The sequence below is a fragment of the Neofelis nebulosa genome, chromosome 7 (genome assembly GCF_028018385.1).
Source record: "Neofelis nebulosa isolate mNeoNeb1 chromosome 7, mNeoNeb1.pri, whole genome shotgun sequence".
NCBI classification, from domain to species: domain Eukaryota; kingdom Metazoa; phylum Chordata; class Mammalia; order Carnivora; family Felidae; genus Neofelis; species Neofelis nebulosa.
Genome location: NC_080788.1, coordinates 22,493,508 through 22,518,908, shown reverse-complemented (window position 1 = coordinate 22,518,908; position 25,401 = coordinate 22,493,508). Strand labels below are relative to the sequence as shown.

Below are 25,401 nucleotides of genomic sequence, written 5' to 3'. Positions count from 1 at the left end.
TACTTAGTATGTCAATTAGCAGTGAGTTATACTAGCTTAGTATATCAATACAGTAACAAACCAGCCCCCAAACCTCAGAGGCTTCAGCCACAGAGGTTTATTTTCATGGGTCTGTTAGGAGCTTGCTTCATGTCACTCTCACATAGGCTGACAGAGCAGCTGCCATCTGGAACATCATCAGGCTTGGTGGCAGGAAGAAGGGAAGGACTGCAGAGTTGAGCCCCAGCAATTACATGTATTGACTCAGAATTACGCACATCACCTCACCTCATGTTTCATTGGCCAAGAAAGATGTAGATAGATAGATAGATAGATAGATAGATAGATAGATAGATATAGATAGATATAGATATAGATAGATATAGATATAGATATATAGATATATAGATATACACACACACGTAAGATATATATGTAAGATATATATATACATATGTAAGATATATAGATATATATGTGTATGTATATATGTATATACATATGTATATACATATGTGTATATATATATATACACACACACATGTATATATATGTATATATATAAGATGTATATAGATCTTCAAAGTATAGCCTCAGGAAGTACAATCCTTCTGAGTGCCCAGAACCAGAAGAAACTCAGATATTTGTGAGCAGTTTTAATGCCCACCACAGCCAACTCTTTTGGTCACCAACTATTTGATTCAGTCTTTTTCTGACACAAATATCAGATGTCATTGTTCCCCATGAGAGACAACTCTAAAGTCCCACCAAATTCAAAGTCAAGGATTTCTATTTTTAATTTTTGCATTTGCATAATTAATATGATTAATGATTGTGAAATAGATGCAATTTTTCAACATTTGCATACGGAAATCAATACAATGTCCATCCAGCAGTTGTTTTGAAAGATCTGGATATGACTTCTCATGCTCTGAAGACCCATGGACTAAAAAGACAAGTTAGCTGGCACCCTGAAACCCCTACACACATACGCACAATCATATGCATAACACACACACACACACACACACACACACACACACACACACCTCCCCGTACCACCCACACATAGTGGTGGAACAGAACAGAATAACCACAATGAGTGTTCCTAAAATAGGGGAAAGATGGCAGTCACTGGCCATAGGAATTCTAGAATTCCACTGGGCAGAGGCTTTGAAGGCCCATTACCCTTGACCTGGCCCCATTTTGCTTCCCAGCAGGGCTGTATCATCTGTTCTCCTAGTCCTGGCTCCCCCCCTTTGGAGAAGAGGGCATTGAAAACTGTGGCCTCCTTGGGGCTGGCAGCTGTGTGTGAATCATCCTGAGAACAACCATAATCCAGAGAACATTCCTTCAGGGAATGTCACTCACTTCATTCCCTTTGGTCTTAGGACCAAGGATTGTCGATGTCACCATTTGTGCCCTTGTCTTCTGACTGTAGAAGATACCATCTCAGGTGTTCACAGGTAACAAACTACCTCAGCTTCTACGTGAGTTCCCATTCTGTGAACAGCAAAAACTGAATCTCAGTTCCCTGAAGCCCTCACCAACCCTACCAAAGCTCCTACCACCTACTCCTTGTCTCCTTAGGATTGCATAAAAGGAATTTTTAGTGTATGTTAAATGTGATATTTTAAATCAGGGATGAAAAGATAGACCATGTAACTCGACCATGTAGTAACACTTGATTATCCATATGGAAGCAATTCACTATATTTCTTATACATACAAATGTTTATTCCAGATGTATTAAAGTATGAGCATTTGGGGGTGGGGGGAATACAACAAGAACTATTAAAAGGAAATATCAGGGAATAGCCTTTATTTTGGGGGAAGCACTTTTAAGCAAGCCACAAAGCTTACAAAATTTAGAAGAGAAATAATGCAGATTTTACTTAATTAAATTCTCTACTTTCATGGGTGAAAGGGATCATAAAAAAATGAAAAGATAAGAAACCAATGGTAAGAAATTAATTATTATTTTTTGAGTACACTTTACATCCAGTGCAGAGCCCAACATAGGGCTTGAACTCACAACCCTGAGATCAAAACCTGAGGTGAGATAAAGAGTTGAATGTTTAACTTACTGAGCCCCAAATTTAATATCCATAATACACAAAGAGTGCATCCAATCAGTAAGAAAAATAGATAAGTACAATTAAGGAAAAGATATACACAGGCAGTTTGCAGAAGAAATAAAAATGGCCCATAAACAAGTGAAAAGTTCATCAATCACTGAATAATCAGAAAAGTGCAAATTAAAAAAAAAAAAGGACAACCTCTGAGGTACCACATTTTGTTCACTTAGTTGGCAAATATGTAAAAGATTAAAGATGTCCAGGCTTGGCGAGGGTGCAGGGAGACAGACACTCACATGGTTTGTGGGTGGTAGTATATAAGTTGGCATAGGATTTTTTTAAATTGTGGTGAAATTTATTTTTTCTAGTTTTTTGAGATAAAATCGACATATATTGTATAAGTTTAAGGCATACAACATAAACATTTGCTCTATGTGTGTGTTGTGAAATGATCACCATAGTAAGTTTAATTAACACCCATCACCTCACACAGTTAACATTTGTTTTCCCTGTGATTCACGAAGTACAATGTGCTAGTGTCTATCTAATTTAACATCTAATTCCATGTTAACAACCACTGCCCCTTTCAGGAATCTTTCCTACACCCATTTCTTTCTTTCTTTCTTTCTTTCTTTCTTTCTTTCTTTCTTTCTTTCTTTCTTTCTTTCTTTCTTTCTTTCTTCCTTCCTTCCTTCCTTCCTTCCTTCCTTCCTTCCTTCCTTCCTTCCTTTCTTTCTTTCTTTCTTTCTTTCTTTCCTTCCTTCCTTCCTTCCTTCCTTCCTTCCTTCCTTCCTTCCTTCTTCCAGAGAGAGAAAAAAGGAGGCAGGGAAGGGGAGGGGCAGAGAGAGAGGGAGAGAGAAATCCCAAGTAGGCTCTGCTGTCAATGCAGAGGCTGCCACAGGGCTCCATCCCACGATCCTGGGATCATGACCTGATCTGAAATCAAGAGTCAGACACTCATCTGACTAAACCACCCAGGTGCCCCTCCTACAGCCATCTCTGCCCTGCAGGCCAAGATACTTCAACAGACATCCCTTGTTTTGCCAACACATGGCAAGGAAACAGTTCAGGGAATCCTGGTGCATCTACACGATGGAAAGCTATGTGGCCAGAAGTGGGGAAGTAAATTATCTCTGTCTGCTGGCATGGAAAAACAGCCATGGTTATGAGAAACAAGCCACCCAAGACTATGTAACATGATCTTAATTATATCCTTGATATGTTAATTATATGCTTATAAAGGAAAGTTCTGGAAGGATTTAGGACCAGTATTTCTTTCTACAAGTCTGGTCACTTAGCTAAAGTTCCTCTGTGCCTCCCCCCACCCAGCCCATGATGTCCTATAAGTGAGGGGTAGAGTGTAGATTGAGGCAGTGATCAGTTGTGTCCTCAGTAATACTGGTACCACCATGAAGGGTAAGTTGTGCTATGCAGGCCAAGCTGAGGGATCTGAGAGGAGAAGACAGCTGACCTGGCCTCCTGGCCTCACCCGGCTGCTTCAACCTCTTGTACTATGGCCATCTTGGGTTCCTGAGATGCTCCAAGGTCTCCCCTCCTCTCTGGCCAGGCTCCTGGTCCTTGCCTCCTTGCCTCTTTCCCCCCCTGCATTGGCCAGCCTCCCATAGTGGGATTCACTGTCCTGGTAAGATGAGCCAGCTAACTTCTTCAGCAACACTGAGGAACCTCTGGGACCACTGACCAGCAGCATATTTCCTACTCCATTTTCATCCACACTGATGTCAAGGAGTCCAGGGGGCTGCAGTCACAGCTGCCAGGACAGTCAGACCAGGAACCCAGAGCTTCATCAACAACCAGTTGAAAGCCCTGGGTCCTTGATGTATGATCCTTTCCCTGGGATGTAATTTCATGTTGTCTAGGACTCTGTTTTGTCATCAGTAAGATCAGGCGTGGACAAGGTAGAACTGGGGCCCTTTTAACCTGAACATCCTGCAGCCCCAACATGGCTCCTTGGCAGACAAACCAGATGCTGCCTGCTGCTGGGTGACTTTAGACAGGCTCTTGACAGGAGTGGACCCTGGCATAGGAAGGTTTTCACTTTTTGCCTCCGCATAAATTTTTACATACATAATTTGTGTGTGTATATGTGTGCACTGTGTGTGATTTAGGTGATTGAAAAAAATAACCATGAGGAAATAACAAAGAACAATTCTGAGATTATAATGCTCTGTAACAAAGTTTAACTCCCTGGTCTCCTCATGCTGTCAGTGGTGGCATCTTGGCCAACTCTGATTATCCTCCCTAAGCCATGAACTCCGTCTTGTAAGCCATCTTCAAGTGGCTTGTTCATCATGGCCTTGTTCATCATGGCCACGTAGGGCCACTGCTGCAGGCCAGCTGTCACACCTTGCCACAAGTCTCTGCATCAAAGCTACAGATGGGTTCAGAAGCACGTTTGCACACCTGCACTGTCCAGCCAGGGGAACTTTGGGAGCCAGCTAGTGGGCATCCATGAGGATCTGCCCGCTGTCTGAGAAGTCTGTGAATGTCTACCAAGAAGTGTCGTGTCATATATACATGTGGGGACCCAGACAGACTGGGTTTCTCAAACTGGGAGTTGTATCACCCTCAGAAATTTCACAGCTGTTCCAGGGTTGCTGAGGTGAGAAGGGATGTGTGTGCTTTTGGTGCCATCCTCTCCCTACCAACCAGACCTCCATGCCCATGCCCTCCCTCAGTTCCTGCTATGGGTTCTGGCTGAACTGTTTTCTTCTCTTCCTCCATCAACTTCAAAGAGATCACAGAGCCCTTTGTCCCCCATAGTATGCCTGGGCTAAATGCCCAGAATCCATGCAAGGAAGGATGAGTCTGTACTGCAGGTGGAGGCCAGCCACTGTGCTCTGACAACTGTTTACACACCCAGATCCTGCTTCCTCTTCTTCTTTGGTTATGCATTCATTCACTCCATCAGTCAACATATTTTTATTGAGCATGTACATCAAGTCACACGTGGGGAATCTGATGACAAGTGCACCAGCCATGACTTCAGGGAACCCCAAGTTCAATACGGAGCAGGATGTGCAGAGTATTTGCCATTACTCCTGTGACACGGGCAAGCTGTGTACAGCTGCTGTCACCTGGCTTCTTTGTGGGATATTCACGTGATTTTTCAGTGGCCTCCATTAATTTAATATAAAATTTTAATTTTGTGGGCAGGAAAAGGAAACCAAGTAATGATCACATTAATTTAGAAATCGTTACCTTATTTTGTGTTAGACAAAAGCCGTAGTGTCTTTCACAAACAATGCTGGAGAAAATGAGTAGTAAGGTTTTTTAACTTGATTTTCAGCTTTTGTTCTTGAAGAACACTTTCACAGGCTAACTGTGGCTGAAGATTGCACCCTGAGGGAGGACAGCTCAAAAGACATACTGAGGTAGAAGAGAACAGGAAGATGAAAGTGGAAGAAATCACCTGAGGCCACTTAACTTTGCACAGGACACAAGTGGTAGCCCAAAGGCTCTGTGCTCTTACAAAGTGTGCATTTGAGTCAACATTGCCTTTGACTTCACTTAAACTTAATGATATTGTTTTAATACCTTCTCCCCCTATTGTAAACCCATCTGCTGTCTTATGCTGTACTGTTGCACCCTGATTATCTCAAGATAACACACACTGATTATACAGAAATAGCAACTTTATTGGATGTGACACAAAAGGAACTCACTGAAACAGTCTGTAAAATGTGGGTGAATCACCCGACACCTGTTTGGTAGTGTCTTGTGTGTAACTTTAAACTCTTCTGCAATGCTTTCTCTGTTTAGGGGGCTCCTGGGTGCGTCAGTTAAGCATCCAATTGTTGATTTCAGCTCGGGTTATGATTTAAGGGTCATGATCTTAGGGTCATGAGATCAAGCCCTGCATCGGGCTCCACACTGGGCATGGAGGCAGCTTAAGATTCTCTCTCCCTCTCCCTTTGCCCGTCCCCTGCCTGTGCTCTCTCAAAAATAAATAAATAAATAAATAAATAAATAAATAAATAAATAAATAAATATTGCAATTATTTATCATTAATATTAACATGTACATTGTCACTAAGCCTTTACAGGGATCATCTACACTTTGTAATTTCTGTGTAAAAAATGTATCATTATTTAAGCTTAAAAGCAAAAAAAAAAAAGGCAAATGGATATGTCTGATTGTCTCTAACATGATGCTGTTGGATTCCTTTTGCTTAGAGACAAGCAGAACCTTGACAGTTTTTCAATCTGGTTTAAGAGTGAAGAGCAACCCAAGTCCACCTGTTTTTCCTTTTAGATAGAAAACACACCATAGATTGCCCACAGAATGCTACACTAGATATCCTGAAAACTATTCCTCTAACTAGAAAAGTGGAATAGGAAGTTAGAAACATCCTTTCAGATATAGAACTCATTGCATTTCAATTTAATTTTTAATATATGTATTGTGTACCTATTTTTGGCCAGGCACTATATATTTCTGAGCAAACAGAACTCTGTGTCCTTGTAGAAATTACATTTTAATGGGAGAAATGGACCAAAAAATACAATATATGTGTGTAATATATAGACCATTAGTGATCAGTGCTGAGGAGAACAGATAAAGCAGAGAACAGAGACTTGAAGCAGTGAAGTCCCACATGAGGAATTGAGCATTTAGACAAGGGGGTCAGGGAAGGCCTCATCAAGCTGTGATTGTGAGGAGGATCTGGAGGAGGAGAGGGATGTCTGTTCCAGGAAGAGGAAACATCTGGAAAGAGTATGGCTGGTGGGGAGATAAGGAGGAGAAGCAGATGGGATCAGAGGGGAACCAAGCACCATGTCATTCAAAGCATTGTCAGGCACTGTAGGATTTGGCTTTGCCTCTGAGTAAGATGGGACATCATTGGAGGGTCCTGGGCAGGGGGACTTGATCTAACTTAGGTTTAGCAAGATCCTTGTTTTGAAACTAGATGTCAGCCTTTCTGGGAGATTAGGGAGGAGACAGTTGCAATAAATACTGTTGGTGAGAAAAGACAGTACTTGGATGAGGATATGGCAGGGGGAGCAGTGGGAAGCAGGCAGGTCAGTGTTCAAATTGTATTTAGAACCCAACAGGACTTGCTGATGGGCCAGATGGGGAGTGGGAAAGAAATAGTTCACATTGACTCCTGCAGTCTTTGGCCAGAAGAAATAGAAACATGAGGTTGCCCTAAATGGAGACAGGAAGATCTCCAGGATGGTTGACTTGGAAAGAAATATCAGACTCTCTGAAGCTGAGTTTGGAATATTTTTGAGATGTGTGTTACACATCTAAGTTATTGAGAAGGACAATATCTGGGAACCAAAAAAGAAGAAGGAATTTAAAACATTATGCCCCGAGTGTCAGCACACGAAGTGAAAAATGCAAATAGTAGTGAGAGACTAATCTGGCTTTTTCAATAACTTCAAATAACAGGAAAAAGTTTAGCAAGGAGATGGAAGATCTCAACAAAAAAGTTATGAGATTTGATCTAATATATAAAAACCTATAGAATCACAGGTTATGTAGAATAAGAACGTTTCCACTGTTGTTTTTGTTTTTTTTCCCTATTCACTTATTCAGCAAATATTTATTTGTTGAGTACCTCACATGGACCAGAATGGTTCTTTACCTGGGTAAGAAAGAAATTTGAGTCACAGACTCCACTGCTTAAGCCTAAACCAGTAGGCAGGGCATAGGATGGAAAAGAAACATGGGTTATCAAGGTCATAGCAAGATTTGAGAAGGGAGGATAAGAGAAGTTGGGGAAACTTACTAAATTGACTCTTTAAAGAGTAGTAGGAATTATCTGGCAAAGAAATAGGGGGTGCCATGAGAAGAGAGTCAGAGAAGCACAGTGTGTTTGCATAACTAGAACTTCAGGAAAAAACATATCATCAAAGAGTGATGGGGGCAAGTCAGGTGGACAGTGGGATAGTTTGAGCCTCAAACTAATCATAACAGCAGTTGGTTATTACTTATTAAATAGGTAATTTTTAGTAAAGAAAAGTGCATACACCTGTACTAATGTAAATAAAGGAATAAATAGAGAAATAAATTGGGAAGGGGTAAAGGAAAAGCTTTCTCTTACAGTGGAATACAAGCTAATAAATGTCGAAGAAAGGAAGGAACTAGAAAATCATCATTTGACAACTACCAAAGTTTTAATTGTTCTAGGCAAGAATATCACTGAGTGCTAAACTAGCGGAGACAAATTCACTGAGATGTAGAATATGTGCATGAAGTGTCTCCACGCAAGGTGGATTACAAATGAAGACATAGTGACATTATAGTGAAGGAAACAAGCATTGTCTTAAGCAAGAGATCAAAATGAGCATCATCAGTGATGAGCCCACCTAGAGCCCAGTAGACATCATGTGTCTTGGGCATCTGGTGCCTGGGCACTGGGGGCAGAGCATCACTTCTGTTGTATCCCTGCTAGAAATGTACAATTACTCTAATCATGAAGACCCAGAATGGAGGGACATTCCATACCCAAGTTGGAGGATGTAAAGGTCATGAAATGAAAGACTAAGAAGCTGTTTCAGATTTTTAAAAACTAGATTAGACATATGAGCATGAAATACAATGTAGGATTCTGGATCAGAAAACAAGTGTTTTGCCACAAAGGACATTGTTGGGACAATGGGTGAAATGAATAGAGTCTTTAGATTAGACTCATACATAGAATGATAAAATGTAAAACTTTAACATTTGGGGTATATAGTTATATATAGGTAAATAGGAATCCTTTGTATTATTTTTGCAACTTTTCTATATATCTGAAATTATTTCAAAATTAAAAAAAAATTAAATGAAGTAAACAACATTAGATCAAAGAACACCATTTGCACATCACAGTGGTATACATGTGACTTATTCTGCCATTTTCATAGTTCGCTTTATTTTTTTACATTTATTTTTATTTATTTTAGACAGAGCAAGTGGGGGAGGGGCAGAGAGAGATGGAGACAGAATCCCAAGCAGGCTCCGTGCTGTCAGTGCAGAGCCGAATGCAGGGCTTGAACTCACACCGTGAGATCATGACATAAGCGAAAATCAAGAGTCAGCCACTTAACCGACTGAGCCATCCAGGTGTCACCATCATTCACTTTAAGTGGTGTAGGACCCTGGGCAGCTTTCAGAGGGGAATGACCTGCTTGGATCTCTGTGTCCACATGCACAGATTTTACAAAGTGCCATCACAGGGAACATACCATTTGGTCATCTTCATTTTTTAGATGACTTTTAACGTCTGAAAAATGTTCAACTGAAGTTGATAAACCAAATTTGCTAGCAGTGTTCCTCATTGCTGGGTACTCGCATTGCTTCCAGCATGTCCTTGTGATGTGGCTACAAAGGTATTTGAGCACCAGGAAAGCACACATCCTTTCTTTCCTGCAGGACATTCTCTTCGCTCTTGCTGATCTTGTGCGCATTTTGCTGTCCTTTCTCCTTTCTGCCCTATTTCTCTCTGACAGTTGTGCCCAATCACACATCATGTACGATTGTCTAGTCCATTTTGTTTTCTTTGATTGCCAGTGCATCTCAACAGCATAATATTTCAGACCACAGAATAAAGGTTTTAATACAAAGTGCACTATTGAAGTCATTAAGCAATACTTTTTTTAAATAGTAGGTGAGAATAATTACTAGTAAAACTTTCTAAATGCTTTTCCTCTGGTGGTTTCTTGGGTTCCTGACAGAAAGAGAGAAAGAGAGAAAGAGAGAAAGAGAGAAAGAAAAGAAAGAAAGAAAGAAAGAAAGAAAGAAAGAAAGAAAGAAAGAAAGAAAGAAAGAAAGAAAGAAAAAGAAGGAAGGAAGGAAGGAAGGAAGGAAGGAAGGAAGGAAGGAAGGAAGGAAGGAAGGAAGGAAGGAAGGAAGGAGATTGGTTTCATTTTCATAACATTGTTTACAATTATATAATTTCCTTACAAACCAGTATGAACTGAAGTAACCTATTTGTGTCTCACTATACCACTAAAATGTGAGCAGTGTCTGTGTCTTAGTGTACCCTCTGTATGCAGCACACTGTTGAGCCAGGAAGACCTCAGTACAGTTTTGCCAAAATGGCAATGTCTTGAACGCTCACTTTGGAGTTCAGGAGTTTAGGAAATACCTTTGCCCAGGTGTAAAGCAGAGGAATGGATTGAATGGGTAGTTGCCTTTATAATTTCCATTTACTTCTTCAACATACTTTTACTGAGTAGCTCTGACATGCCCTGAACTGTGCTATGTGCTAGGTCCTGGGGAGACAAAACAGGCAAGTTCCCAGAACTTAAATTCTCCAAAGGGAACACACACAGGATAGAGGGACAGATGGATGGATGGCTGCATAATGTTATTACAGATTATATTAGTTCTCCAGAAGTAGTAATTGGTACGGTAATATAATAATGGGGAGGGCAGTTTGGGTGGGAGTGAAGAAAGCTTCTCAGCAGTGGTGAAATTGGAGCAGATTCTTGGAATGCAAGGAAAGGGGTGGGAAGTGCTGTGGAAGCTCTTCCAGCAAAGTCAGCCACAAGTGCAGGAAAGGGTGTGGGAAGTACCCAGCTTGTGTGGGGGACAGACCTGAAGCACTGGTCCTGGACAGCCCTGGTGCCAGGTAAGCCTGGAGCAGTGGGCACAGCAGGTGATGCAGCACTGAAAGACAAATACATTGAAGTCTGAGAAGCAAGCTTGGGTTTTATTCCAGTGTAGTGGGAAGCTGTTGGTGAGTTTCAAGCAGGGAATTATGTGATATAACTTCTATCTTTTAAAGATCTGTCTGGCTGTGGGGAGAAGGGATTGGAGGAAGGGGCAGACTGCAGTTTGCTGATGTGGATAAAAGTGTTCAGACTGAGTGAAATGATCAAAAGCATGCTAGCAAATGTCCAGCTACATGCCAGGAAGGCTGTTTTTCAAAAATGCGTGTAAACAGAAGTTGGATTGGAAGTCCTTCATGAGCCTATTTATTAGGTTTACATAAGGGCTCTTTTATGGTCCACAGATTTTTATTGCCCATCTTTTTTATTGAAGTATAACATACCTACAGAAAAACACACATCAAAATGTACAGCCTCATGAGTTATACAGAAATGCACATTTCCCTTTGTAATCACCACTCAGACCAAAAAATAGCTCATTATCTGCATCCATTCTGCCCCCTTGTGTTTTTAACCCATCACCTCCTTTTTTCTCTGTCCACTCTATTCACTATCGTGACTTCTAACCTGTAGGTTATTTGTAAATTTCATGTGATGAATTATAGTATGTTGTATGATAAGTATATTGAACATAGGTCATTCATTCATACTGTGCTACTAATATACTACTAAAATACTACTAATATACTCTTCGTCCATATATACCAATTTATCCAGCCTACCATTGGTATTCATTTGGGTTGCTTCTAGTTCTTAGCTCTGTGAGTAAGGCTGCCATGAAAATTCTTTCCATATGCTTTGGTATACATGTGTGTACACATTGTGGTTGAGTATATACCAAGTACTGAAAATGCTGGTCATAGGGTATATGTGTGATCAGTTTTGGTAGATACTGCCAAGTATCTTCCAAAGGTGTTGAACCAATTATACTCTCACCAGCTCAGGAGGAAGGATCCAGATACTTCACATCTTCACCTACACTTGGTATATTTTGTTTCAGTGATTTCAGAGCTGGGAGGTGTCTAATTGTGATTTTAGTTCAATTTCTGTGGTAACTGAGGTTGAGCAAATTTTCATTGGTTCTTGGCCATTCAGGTATCCTTTTATGAAGTGTTCAGATATCTTTCCATTTTTATATTGGATTAGCTATTTCTTATTAACTTCTTTCTTGATTCTGTGGATTTCAGTGAACTTTTCTATCTTGCTTTGGTTTGCCTTTCGCCCTATTAATGATGTTTCCTAGTGAAAAGTTCTGCCAGGCCTGGGGACATAAGGTGGGGTCTGGAGGATCCTCAGTTCAAACTTCCCTTCCCCTGCCTAAAATTCACCAAAATATACCAGGCCTCGCCCCCTTTATAGCAGGCAGGATCCCTCAGCCCAGGTTTAGAGGGGCTGAAGGAGAAGGTACCTTAAATGAATATTGAGAGATGGAGGTGTGATCAACTCAGTGGACACGATACATTCCATTTATGATCTGGACTGTGTTTATAAGTCAGGGGGGTATACCAGATTCTCATCCAGTGGAAAGAAAACTCTTCTGAATTCCCCCAGCTAAATTCCCTCCTGAATATAGGAGGTCAAGGAGACAAAAATTAAGTTGCATTTTGATTAGATTCCCCACATCATGCTCATTCAGTTTCCCAGAGTCTTTACCTGGGCGGCTAACTTCCTACTTAGCACTGCCAGTTGGACCTGTGTGGGCTGCCCCAGATCGACCTCCAGGGCAGAACACCACCCTGTGCCCTGCTGCATAGCTGTACTTCATTGCCACACCTTTGTAAGTGCTCAGAAAGTCTTTGCCCAGGAAATAGGACCGAGGAAAAAAATCCCCTTTGGGGCTTCTGTCCTGGTCCATTGCCTGCCAGCCACTCAGAGTTTACCCACAGGGAGAGCTTCCAAGAACAAGCCAATGGACCCCAATCTGAGATGACACAAACAAAATGCATTATCCCCTGTTATCTCAAAAGTGTATTCTCACAATATCCTTTAAACCTCAGTGCAAACCAGGGAATCAATTCTCAGACTTAAAATTAGTGGAGTTTTGCAACTTTGCTAGGAAAAAAAACACCTCACTCTAAGAAGTGTTAGGGAGGTAAAAGCTTTCCCATTCTTGTGGTTGTATTTTTCAGGGCTCTTGTAGGTATTACAGATATCATCATGCAATTTAGATTTCATTCCCCCTGGAGAACCTGGTGACTTCAGAGTGATTTATAGCAAGTGAAGTTGGCAGAATTATGGAGATTAGTGATAAAAAGGAAGCTAAAGCAAGAGAGAGAGGGAGAAAAAAGGAAGGAAAACAATTTTGAGCAGGATAGATTTAGGATGGGGCAATGTGCTTTAAAGCACAGGAAGGAAAGTGAGAATCTCAGACACAGCAGCATGTCATAGCCAGAGACCCTGCACTGCTTGTCGTGTGGAGCCAGCTCCAGGAGACCGGCTGAAGCAGGGAGTGTAGACAAAGCTATGACGTCACCCTGGTCTATACCCTGAAGGACTGAGAGCCTGCAATGCACCTCACATCCCCTTCAAGTCAAAGACTTGCTGGAAAATCAGCCTTTTTCATATGATGAATGAAATGATGGATGTGTCCCACTATTGCTTTGGGTAATCAAGCTTTCGTCAGCTCATGAACCAGTCAGTGAACATTTAGCATGAGGCTCATTTCATCACTGCTTATTCTCATTCTGTCTTGGTCACATCAGCACTCCTGCTCTGTGTGTGACCTCATCTGAATCATAAACAGAATGGGTAGAATACTCAACATCCTCAAACTCTGATCTGGACCTAGTATAATCCCCCACTCCTCCCCACTCCAGATGGCCTCACCCTGCATACCAGGCAGAACTTGGACCCACAGAGCTTCACTCTCTAAGGTGGGGGCACTAACTTTCTCAGCACACTCTGGAATGAGTCTGGGGAGTTGGCTCAATTTCATTATCGGTATTCTAAAGGATCCCCTTTAACTTGATGGAGCAGCCAGAAAAGTCTTGATATGAAGAATGGAATCATGTTACAGAAAAAGAGGCTGAATGTGTGAAGTTTAACTAGTCATAATCTCAAGTACAAGTTGCTTTAGAATATAGTGTGTTAATAGAAAGTTTGAGACATAGTAAGGCCAAGAGATCAGGAAATGATTGTCAATCAAAAAATAACTTCTTAATCACAGTTCCCAAGAAGTGGGGGCATACCATGCCACAGGGAGCCTCAGGTTGGTCAGGAAGCACAGGGAATGAGGGTAAAATGTGGGCAAGAGGATTTATTGTCATTTCCATGGGAAGGGATGGGTAAGGCAGGGTGAGCGGGGTTAGGATTGGCTAATGTGACTAATTTCAGTGGTCTCTGGAGCATAGGGACTGTCCCTAGTCATCTAGTACTTGGTCTGGGTATTTAGGGCAGGTGGATAGTGGCTTGGAGTGTCCTCCATAGTGAAGGTGTTTAGGGTGTGGGCCCTAGATTTGTTGTTTTGTATATGAAAGCCATGCTTAGGGGTGAGTTCTTTACTATCTCTAGGAATTGGCTAACTCTGGGAAGAGCTGTCCCTTTAGGGTTATCAAGGCCCCAAGATGTCAAATCATCAAATATAGAAAATAAAAGATGGTTAATACACAAGTACTACTCCTGTGTGATGCCAGCTCATTTGGGGGTCTGTGGAATGAAGTACCAAGCTGACCAGGCATGTAGTCCCATGTTCACTATGATCCCCCCTTCCTAATTCAAGATGGATTTCCAGAGGGGCACCTCTGCCTTGCTCACCACACCCTTCTGCATTGAGGTGTTTGTCATTCTCTGACCCTTTTTTGTATTCACCCTTCTCTAGAGGTGCTTCTGGCAGTTTTAACTCTTTCTCCCTTATTTAACTGTGTTATGGTTTTATTCTTGTTAAATTAACACTTGCTAAGCAGAGGCCAAGGATGGCAGATGGTCAGTTGCAGTTCAACAAAAGACCACACGAGAAAATGAAATAGAGTTTATTACTTGCAGGTCCTGAAGGAAGTACATGATGCCCCTGGGGGCAAAAAGGGGAGGTCAAGCAAGGGTGCAGATAAAGAGAAAATGGCATGGCAGGACCTGAGGCTCATGCCTTCATATTAGAGTCTGTGGGTGGAATGCTTCAGGGAATGCTGGAATAAGGCCAGATTGTTCAATTCAGACCAAAAAAAAAAGCAGGGCTTTGTTAAGTTTCACAAGGGTCTTACCTAAGGAGCACACAAAGGGGAAGCCCTATGAGATGGCAGAGACTCTCACAAGGGCTGTTGGAGAAGTCATATCAGGAACTTATATTTGCTTATAATTCTGCAGGCTGCTATTTAGGGGATGTGCCTGCATGAGGGGGCTGATGTCATTTAAGGGCCCTGCAGGCCATTTGACCACACAAAATGTATGCCAATGCCATGAAGTAGCTGAGCTAAACTCTCGACAACCTGCCAACACAGGCGAGCAAGAACACCTTGTCTTTCTCCCCAGTGCCTGGCACAGCACTTCTATAAAACACTCATTAATACACATCATGGAATCCATGACTTGGGCACTTGAGACCACCAGGGACCTTGTTCATCCCATGCAGCACTCTTGGAAAACAGATGCCATAACTGCAAAAAATGTCTCTCTGTCAGCCCAAATTGGCTCAAGTTCAGAGTTAAGCACTTAAAGCAGCTGGGACTGGCTTTTTCTGCCCCTATCAGTTATACCTGGTTCATAAGGTTAGTGTGAATCTCTTCCCATATCTCCGTGAAGTCTCCTGGTCTCTCTGCATAGCACTTGCTGACGAAGGCCTAGTGTATAAGCCTCCTTGACCTTGGTCCCTTGTTGGAGTCCTTCTCTGCAGTCTTTTCTGAATTGCATCCACAAAGCTCCCCTGCTGCAGGGCCTGGGGTGCGTTGTTGAATCAAGTTGTGCTCCATTTACATACTGGCTACAGTAGCAGAAATAAAAGCCTTTCTTTATATATGGCCTCTTCAGGGCTTTTGCCCACGTTCTAATTGGATTGTTTGTCTTTTAGAATTGAATGATGAGATTCTTTATATTTTCTAGATAGGAATTGTTTGTCGGTAATGTGGTTTGCAAACCTTTTCTCCCAGCTCGCCATTTCACCTTCTTAACAGGGTCCTTCACAGAGCCAAGAGCTTTAATTTCAATAAAGTCCAATTTGTGGATTTTGCTTTTGATTTGTCACCAAGCCCTACAACCCAAAGATTTTCTCCTATTTTTTTCTTCTAAAGACTTGATAGGTGTGTGTTTTACATATGGATCTATAATCTGTTTTTACTTTATTTTGTATAAAATATGAGATTGAGGTTTTTTGTTTTGTTTTGTTTTGGCTTTTTTTTGCTGATGGGTATATAATCAGCAAATGATATCCATTTGATGAAAAGATTGCCTTTACTCCATTGATTTACTTTTATACTTTTATCAAAAATCACTTGGCCAGTACCCACTTTGGGAGTACATGTACAAAAATAGGAGTGATGCAGAGAAATTACTATAGACCATGAGCAAGAATGACATGCAAATTCGTGAAATGTTCCTAATTTTTGAAATGCCACTGAACTGCACACTTAAAAAACAGTTACAATGGCAAATTTTATGTTACATATACATTTCCACAATTTTAAAAACTTAGTAATATAATATTATAATAATCACTGAATTGTAAGCTTTATTTTTAATGTTTATTTATTTATTTTGAGAGACAGAGAGAGAAGGCACACACACACACACACACACACACACACACACGCAAGTGGGGAAAGGAGAGAGAGAAAAGGAGAGAATCCCAAGCAGGTCTGCACTATCAGCACAGAGTCCGATGCAGGGCTCAATCTCATGAACCAGGAGATCATAACCTGAGCCAAAATCGAGATTTGGACACTTAACCAACTGAGCCACCCAAGCACCCCACATTGTACACTTTAAATGGGATAATTGTATGGTACATGAATTATATCTCAATAAATCTGTTAAAAATGCAACCAAAGCAAAAAAAAAAATCAATTGGTCATACCTCTGTAGGTTTATTTCTGGGTTTTCTATTCTGTATTGTTGATCTATGTAGCCATATAATAAACTAAGCTGTGTAGTAAGTCTGAAATTCAGCTAGAGTGATTAATACCACATTATTTTTTATTTTTAAAAATCATTTAGATCTTCTAGTTTCTTCGTCTTTGCATATCAATTATATAATACATTGTCTATATCTACAAAAATCTTACTGGAGTTTTTATAGGAATTGCATTAAACTTATACATCATTTTAGGGAGACATCTTTGCAATGTTGAGTTTTCCAGTCCATGAACACAATATGTCTCTCCATTTATTTAGATCTTCTTTTATTTATTTCATGAGTGTTTTATAGTTTAAGCATATAAGTCCTGTACACATTTTGTTAGATTTATACCTAAGTATTCCATCAGTTTACAGAGTAATTGCAAATGGTATTGTATATTTAATTTCAGTGTTCATGGGTTCATTACCAGTGTATAGGAATAACAGTTTATTTTTGTATATTGATCTTGTATCCTGTGAACTTGCTGAATTCTCCTATTCTAGGAATCTTTTGTAACTTCTTTGAAGGATTTTCTATGTAGACTTTTATCTTATCTGCAAAGAGTAACAGTTTATTTCTCCCTTTCCAATCTGTATGTCTTTTATTTCCTTTCTTGTCTTACTGCTCTGGCTAGCACTTCCAGTAGTATGTTGAATAACATAGTGAGAGCAAACATCCTTGCCTTGACCCTAATCATAGTTGGAAAACACTCAGTCCTTCACCATTAACTATGTTAGCTATAGTATTTTTGCATAATTTTGTATCAAGTTGAAGAAATTCCCCTTGATTCCTAATGTTCTGAAAGGTTTTTTTTTTAATTTTTTTAATGTTTATTTATTTTTAGACAGAGAGAGACAGAGAATGAACAGGGGAGGGTCAGAGAGAGAGGGAGACACAGAATCTGAAACAGGCTCCAGGCTCTGAGCTGTCAGCACAGAGCCTGATGCGGGGCTCGAACTCACAGACCTCGAGATCATGACCTGAGCTGAAGTCGGATGCCCAACCGACTGAGCCACCCAGGCGCCCCTGAAAGTTTTTTATCATGAATGATATAATTGTGGGATTTGTCTTCTTTAGCCTATTAATATGGTAAAATTACATTGATAAATTTTTAAATATTGAACCATTCTTGCATTCCTGGAATAAATCTGACTTGGTTTTTTTTATGTATATAATTTCATACATACACATATATAATTTTATACCATGACCAAGTAGGGTTTATATTATTTATTATACTTATTTATATAATATTTATGATATATAAATAATATTTGTGTGTATTAAGAATACAATTTACTTTTTTATATATTGTATCTCTCAGATTTTGGTATTAAGGTGATAGTGGCCTTGTTAATTTAATTGAAAAGTGTTATTTATTCTTCTCTTTTCTGGAAGAGCTTGTATAGAATTGGCATTCTTTTTTTAAACATGTGTTATTCTTCAAAATTCTTCAGAAACAGTATGAGCTTGGAGATTTCTCTTTAGGAAGATTTGAAATTGCAAATTAAATTTATTTAATAGTTAGGGGAATATTCAAATTATCTATCATATTGAGTGAGTTGTAAAAGATTTTCCTTTTCAAGAGATTGATCCATTTCATCTAAGTGACCAAGTTTATGTGTGTACACCTTGTTTGTAATGTTCCCATGTTATACTTTTGGTGTCTGAGAATATGCAGCAATATTTTGTTTCATTCTTGTCGTAGGTAATTTGTATCTTTTCTCCTTTGTCACTTTTGCTAGAACCAGCTTTTTGTTTTACTGATTGTTCTCCATTGTTTTGCTGTTTTTAATTTTATTTATTTCTGCTCTTTATTATTTTCTTCCTTTTTTAACTGGCTGTGTGTTTATATTGCTAGTTTCATAAAGTGGGAGCTTAGATTATTGATTTGAGGCTTTTACTCTATTCTAATATAAAAATGGTGCTGTCAATTTACGTTTTAATAGTACTTTAGCTGTGTCTTACATATTTTGATATGTTGTGTTTTTATTTTCTTTCAATTGAATATGTTTTCTAATTTCTCTTGAGACTTCCTCTTTAATCCATAGATTATTTAGAAGTCTGTTGTTCAGTTTCCAAGTATTTGAAGTGTTTTTGAAATTTTTTTCTGTTATTGACTTCCAATTTTGATTCCACTGTGGTCATAGAACACACCGTATGAGTTCAGTTCTTTGTTTTGTTTTGTTTTTTTCCATAATTTCTCTAAGTATTGCATTGTATATAAGTAACTTACCACAGTATACTGATGTTAATATTTTATCAACTTGAATAAAATATAGATACTTTACCTCCTTTTAAGTGCCTTTACCTTCTCCTATTTACAATCACCTTAAATATTTCTTCTATGTAGTACTTTGAGAATCACATCAGACAATGTTATAATTTTTGCTTAAACCATTAAATATAACTTACAAAAGAATGACGATGTCTTGTATTACTCAAATTTTTACTCTTTCCATTGTTTTTCTGTACTTCCTGATGTTCCAAGTTTTGGGAGGGTTTTGTTGTTTTTGTTGTTGTTCTTGTTGTTTGTTATTTCTTTTCCATTTTAAGAAATTCCTTGGCCTTTCTTCTAGGTAGGTTTGCTAGTGATAAATTCTCTTAGGCTTTTATTCATCCAAGATGTCCTAATTTCCCCTTTAGTTCTGATGGGTATGTTTGCTGGATATAGAACTCTGGGTTGACATTTCTTTCCTTTTAGCTTTTGACAAATGTTATTCCACTTCCTTCTAGTCTTTATGGTTTCTGAGAAGTCCATTGTCACTTGAATTATTGTTCCACTATTAGGTGATTTCCCCCACTTAGCTTTCAAGATTATTTCTTTGGGATGCATAGGTGGCTCAGTCACTTAAGCGTCTGACTCTGGATTTTGGCTCAGGTCATGATCTCATGGTTTGTGAGATTGAGCCCTATGTTCAGCTGTGTGCTCACAGTGCAGAGGCTGCTTGGGATTCATTCTCTAAATAAATAAATAAATAAATAAATAAATAAATAAATAAATAAATAATTTTTAAAAAATATTTTCTCTTTGCTTTAGTTTCTAGAAGTTTGATTATTTTGTGTTTGGCATAGATTGTTTTTTGGATTTATAAAACTTCAGGTTTGCTCAACTTCTTGATTCTGCAGGTTTATATTTTTTTCCAAATATGGGAAGTTTTAAGAAATTCTTTCTCCAAACACTTTTCAGCTCCAGATTCTTTCTCCCCTCCTTCTGAGACTTTGATGATGCAAATTTTATATCTTGTGCTATACGCACATGTCCCTGAGGTTCATAATTTTTTTCTATTTTCTTTCTGTTGTTCAAATTGGGTAATATCTATTGTTCTGTGTTTAAGTTCAATGATTCTTTCCTCTGTCCTATTCATTTTGCTGTTGAGCCTATCCAGTAAGTTTTTCATTTAGGTTGTTGTATTTTTCAGTTCTAAATTTCAATTATTTTTTTATACCTTCTATTTCTTTACTGAGACTTTCTACTTTCTCATTTGTTTCAAGGATGCTTATAATTGACCATTTGTATGATATTTGCTTTAAAACGTCTGTCAGAGAATTCCATCTGTGTCACATAGGTATTGGCATCTACTGTCTTTTCTCATTCAAGTTGAGATTTTCCTGGTTCTTTGTGTGATGAGTGATTTTCAATTATACCCTACATATTATGTTATGAGATTCTGAATCCTATTTAAAATTTATGTTTTGGCAGTCCTCCTTGGACAGTAGTCTGACAGAGGAAACAATGTGCTACCTCGTTATTTCCAGGTGGGAATGGAAGACAAAGTTCCCCATTCCACCTCCATGGACACCCTGGAGAATCGAGGAGGGAATAAAACTGTTATAACTGTTGAGCTGGTGTGGAATTTCAGGTTTCCTATTGGGCTTCAGCTGCTACTATCATGGCTGGGCAGAGTAGGGAATAGATAATATTCCCTACTTTATCTCTACAGATACTACTTAGGTGGAGAAGAGAAGAATGCTTTGTTACTTTTGGATAGGGATGGAATCCCAGCCTCCCCGTATAGCTATGCTGACAATGTGGGCCGAGAGGGTCTTCTTACCACCAAGCAAGGATGAAAGTCCTGCCTGCCCTCTCGGCTTGCTCTGATACCACTCTTGGGAAGAAAGGAAATGAGTGTCTCATTTCAGCCCAACAAGGGTAGAAGTCTAGGCTCCCCACTCAGGAGTGGGGTGGAGTCACAGTTTTTTTCCATGGTATTTGGTCCATTGCATAAAATTTTTCCATCCTGGTAGGTTGCTTCTTTCCTTGTCCTTTGGCCAGAGAGAACAAGCTGTTTTTGAGAGTGTCTATTGGCATAGCCAAGTTGCTGGCTTGTCCAGCACCTAGTCCAGGATATATTACACATAAAAGAAACCCAGGGACCTCCCCATTGTGTTGTTCACCAAGTCTCAGGGTCCCTAGCCAGTCTGCCTTTCACTCTCCACCTTTCAGTCTTCCTAGGCTTGTTTGTTTATTGCTTTTGTCTGTTTTTTTCTTTGTTTTAGTATATTAAGCCCAGAGTTTTAAGCCGTTTTTAGTAATAAGAATAGCGACAGTGTGTCTAGTCCATCTTTTCCTAGAACTGGAATCTCACTTTGTTAAATTATTTTATTTCACGGATGCCTGGGTGGCTCAATCAGGTAAGTGTCCAACTTCAGCTCTCGTCATGATCTTGTGGTTCATGAGTTTGAGCGCTACATCAGGCTCTGTGCTGACAGCTCAGAGCCTGGGGCCTGCTTTGGATTCTGTGTCTCCCTCTTTCTGACCCTCCCCTGCTCACACTCTGTCTCTCTCTCTTTCTCTCTCCCTGTCTCTCAAAACTGAATAAAACATTTTTAAAAATTAAAAATAAATAAATAAATAAATAAATAAATAAATAAATAAATAATTTTATTTCAAATTTTATTTCATCCTTACAGGCTGGGTGTGATCCAGGGCAGCCTTATCATTGTAATCAGTACTCTCTTGTTCTGACACTAAAGACTTCACTTGCTAACCAGTACTCTGCAGCAAGTATGGTGGTCAAATGTCCTCATTTGAGGTTCCTTTTTCATCTTTAAGCTTTTTCATGTTAAGCCCTATTTCCTCATGTTAATTAGATCAAGGGAGTAAACAAAGGATTTTACAAGATAACTACATATTGTTCATTTGTGTGTTTCTCTTATTCAGTTGTTTACAAGGCCACAACCAGGACAGCCTACTATTTATCAAGACAGGGGTGGCTAGTCTGCAGCCCAAAGAGTAAACCCAGGGATTTTCTGTAATGTTAGCTCCCACAACAGCTGAGCTTCTTGGGACCCCAAACCACAAAGTGGGGAAGGTCCTTCTTTCTTTCTTACTGCCCAGATGTTAGTCTTATCCTTTGATTTCTTTCTCCAGTCTCTCAGCTGCCTGAGGACTTGTCATGCATTGTTGGAGGCCACTCCAGGGGCACTATAGATGGAGGGGTGACAGTCCTCCCTCCTATGTGGTGGGAATCTAGTTCTCTGAGAACAAGATCCCACTTTTCAGGCATACATTCCCATTACAGTGCAGCTTAATAAAGTTCAAGTCTTGGCACCTCATTTGCAAGTACTGGTTTCTCAAGATGTTTATCTGGGGCACATATTCAGATGTGGATTTAGGTTTGTGATTATTCACCTGGTTTGGTTGCAGCCTTATTCAGAAAAAAAAAAACTTCTCTGCGATGAAAGCAGAAAGGATTTAAATGCTTTAATGTCTTGTTTGTTTGTTTTAATGTCTGTTTTTCTGATTACAAAAGTGGTATATGACTTTTAGGGAAAATTCAGAAAATACATAAAAGAGCAAAGATGGTAACAGTTATCTATAGTCCTGTCACTCAAAAGCTTATGACTCACAACATTTTTATTCCTTATTTTTATTATAAATGAATATATACTCGTGTGTCAATCTATAATCTCTCTTTTGGCCTCTGTCTCCCTTCACCTCCCTACCTCTCTGTCTCTTCCCCTCTCTCTCTCTCTCTTTCTCTTTCCCTCTCTCCCCTTGCTCTGTATCCCTCTCTCTCTGTCTCCCCCTCCCCTTCACTCTCTCTCTTCTGAATGTCCTTCTGCATAACCCCCTTATACTGCTGCATTCTGCTTAGTTTCTGACAGGTGTTCTCCCACAGTCACAAAAGGACCAAAGTATCATTTTCATACCACCATTGCTTTTACTTCCTCCTCAATTTCCCTGACATTCCTGTTTACCTGATTCTTTGGCCCAGAAAGAGCACAGGATGCCTGTACCACACAGTGCCCCTCCCCCAACTTTCTCTACCAGAGTCACTGGAAGTAATGGGCTTTCCACTCCTTCATCTTGAAATCTTGAGGCCTTCCTGTCCCTGGCAGATAGTAAAGTTCTCTTTAGTTGATGATGTAGGTTTCCTTCAAAGGGCCTTGGAAAGCTCTACTGTTGGAATTCAGACAATTACTTGATTGCTTTCCCTGTCTCTACTAAGCATGGATCTCAAGATTGCATTCTTACTAACGGAATTAAGAAAATTAAGCATTGAGACTCAGAGCTGGTGGGGGACTTCTTTGATTCTGAATGTAAGTCAGCCTTAAAGGGGAAAGCTGCAAAGGAAATGATTTAAGGAAGAAATTACATGCTTATTACAATATAGTGTGGCTATAGCAAAATTTATCCCAATATTCCCCTATGGATAATGTTTAGACTTTTGCTGTCACAAATAATGCTGGGGGTGGCAAAGTCTTTTCTGTATTACAGCTCTTCTGTAGAATAAAATCTTAAAAATATGATTCAAAGGGCATATGCATTTTGATACTTTGTATATGCTGGCACATTCTTTTTCAATTTATGTTTCCACCAGTAATGTGAGAGGTGCACATCTTCTCCACCACTCAGTGTTAGAGATTCTTCTTAAGTTTTACAAATCTCATCAGGGAAAAAAAAGTACTTTGTTTTGCTTTGCATTTCTTTCACTGCTTGTGATGTGTGTTAGGTGGTGCATTCCCTCTTACCTTCATCAGCTATACCCCACCCCTCTTTTAAAACAGTGGCTTTTACCCACTGTCCTCTGACTGTTGTTTTCTATCAACTGTATAAGGTTTTTGTACATTAGGAAGTCTAATTTTTTTTCCAACTAATAATTTTTCCAAGTCTTCTTTTCTACTTTGTATATATTTTATTTGTATTTTGCCATAGAAATGCATACCAAGAGCAAGAAGTATGAGTTTTTAATTAAAGGACTCAAAACTCTATATAATAAGAAATATACACACTCTCATGGGTGGGGAAACTAAATTTGAAGACACGAATCCTTTTGAAATTAATGTATAAGTTTAATACACAGTTTTGATATCAGTACCCTAGATTTTAAAAAAAAATAATTTTTAGTTTTGAGAGAGAGAGAGAGAGCACGCGCACGCACGGAGGAGGAGTAGAGAGAGAAGGAGACAAAGAATCTGAAACAGGCTTCAGGCTCTGAGATGTTATCACCGAACCTGACACGGGACTCAAACTCACAAACTGTGAGACCATGACCTAAGCCAGAGTCGGACAGTCAACAAACTAAGCCACCCAGGCACCCCAAGCACCCTAGATTTTTTTAACTCATAAATATCAGCAAGAAATGCTTGAAAAAGAATAAGAAGAAGGGACTTAGGTCATATACTTAAAGTATTGCATAGTTTATACTAGACAAAAGAATAGACACAGGCACCAAAATGAAAAATAAAATAAAAATCACTGAAAGAGAGTAGCTATTATACAAGCAGATTGAAGTATAGATGTCTTATAACTCAGCAGGAAAAGATGTCATATTTAATAAATATTGTCTTAATGATGTTGGAAGAAAATAGAATTAGATGCCAACAATATGTCATGTAGATGAGTAAATTCCAGATGGATTTTAAATCCAAATGTAGGGTAAAAAGTCATATTATACAAATATTAGGAAAAAGTTTAGAAGACTGCCCAAGGAGGCCTTCTTAAGTCAGGCAGGAATCCCAGAATGATAAAGAAATCAATGGAGAGATTTGGCTCTATTTTCTTTTGGTGTTTATATAGGCATATTTTTTTTTTTACATTTTTAAGGTCATGCAATATATGTGGTTTTCTCTTGATTTTTTTCACTGTTTCCCCATGGCCTTTAAAATTTCAGAAACATAATTCAGTGTCTCTGTATGTTTTGCTTTTGGCATGTACTGTTGTTTATTTAGAACTTACAATTTTTAAACAAGTCACAGTTCTTTTGAAATAATATTTCAGAAGTAGAAAGCACATTCCAGGGGCGCCTGGGTTGCTCAGTCAGTTAAGTGTCCGAGTTCTGCTCAGGTCATGGTCTTTTGGTTCACGGGTTCAAGCTGTTAGGCTCTCGGCTGACAGCTCAGAGCCTGGGGCCTGCTTCATATTGTGTGTCTCCCTCTCTCTCTGCCCCTCCCCAACTTGTGCTCTGTCTCTCAAAAAACTAATAAATGTTAAAAATATAAAAGAAAAAAAGAAAGCACATTCCATAATGTCTTGAATAAAAATTCGACATGCGAGATGCACAGCATGCTGTGGTACCAGCTCTCAGGATGAGGCAGTTGGGTGCCATATGGCAAACCAGACCTTGTGCTCTCACATGTAATCCAGTGGGAAAACAGTGTTTAATAAATTGTTAGCATCATTTAGTATAAAGCAGGAAGAAAATTAGTAGGTCATTTCTACCACACACCATA

The 25,401-nt window shown here is 39.4% G+C and overlaps 1 protein-coding gene and 1 non-coding gene across 3 annotated transcripts in view; both read left to right on the top strand.

Moving 5' to 3' along the window:
• Positions 1-25,401, top strand: part of OTUD7A (OTU deubiquitinase 7A) — a 391,197-nt gene that overhangs the window by 139,238 nt on the left and 226,558 nt on the right. The window lies entirely within an intron of this gene.
• On the top strand, positions 16,107-16,212 carry LOC131518374 (U6 spliceosomal RNA). The gene has a single exon (XR_009265060.1). It is a non-coding gene; the product is annotated as a U6 spliceosomal RNA (small nuclear RNA).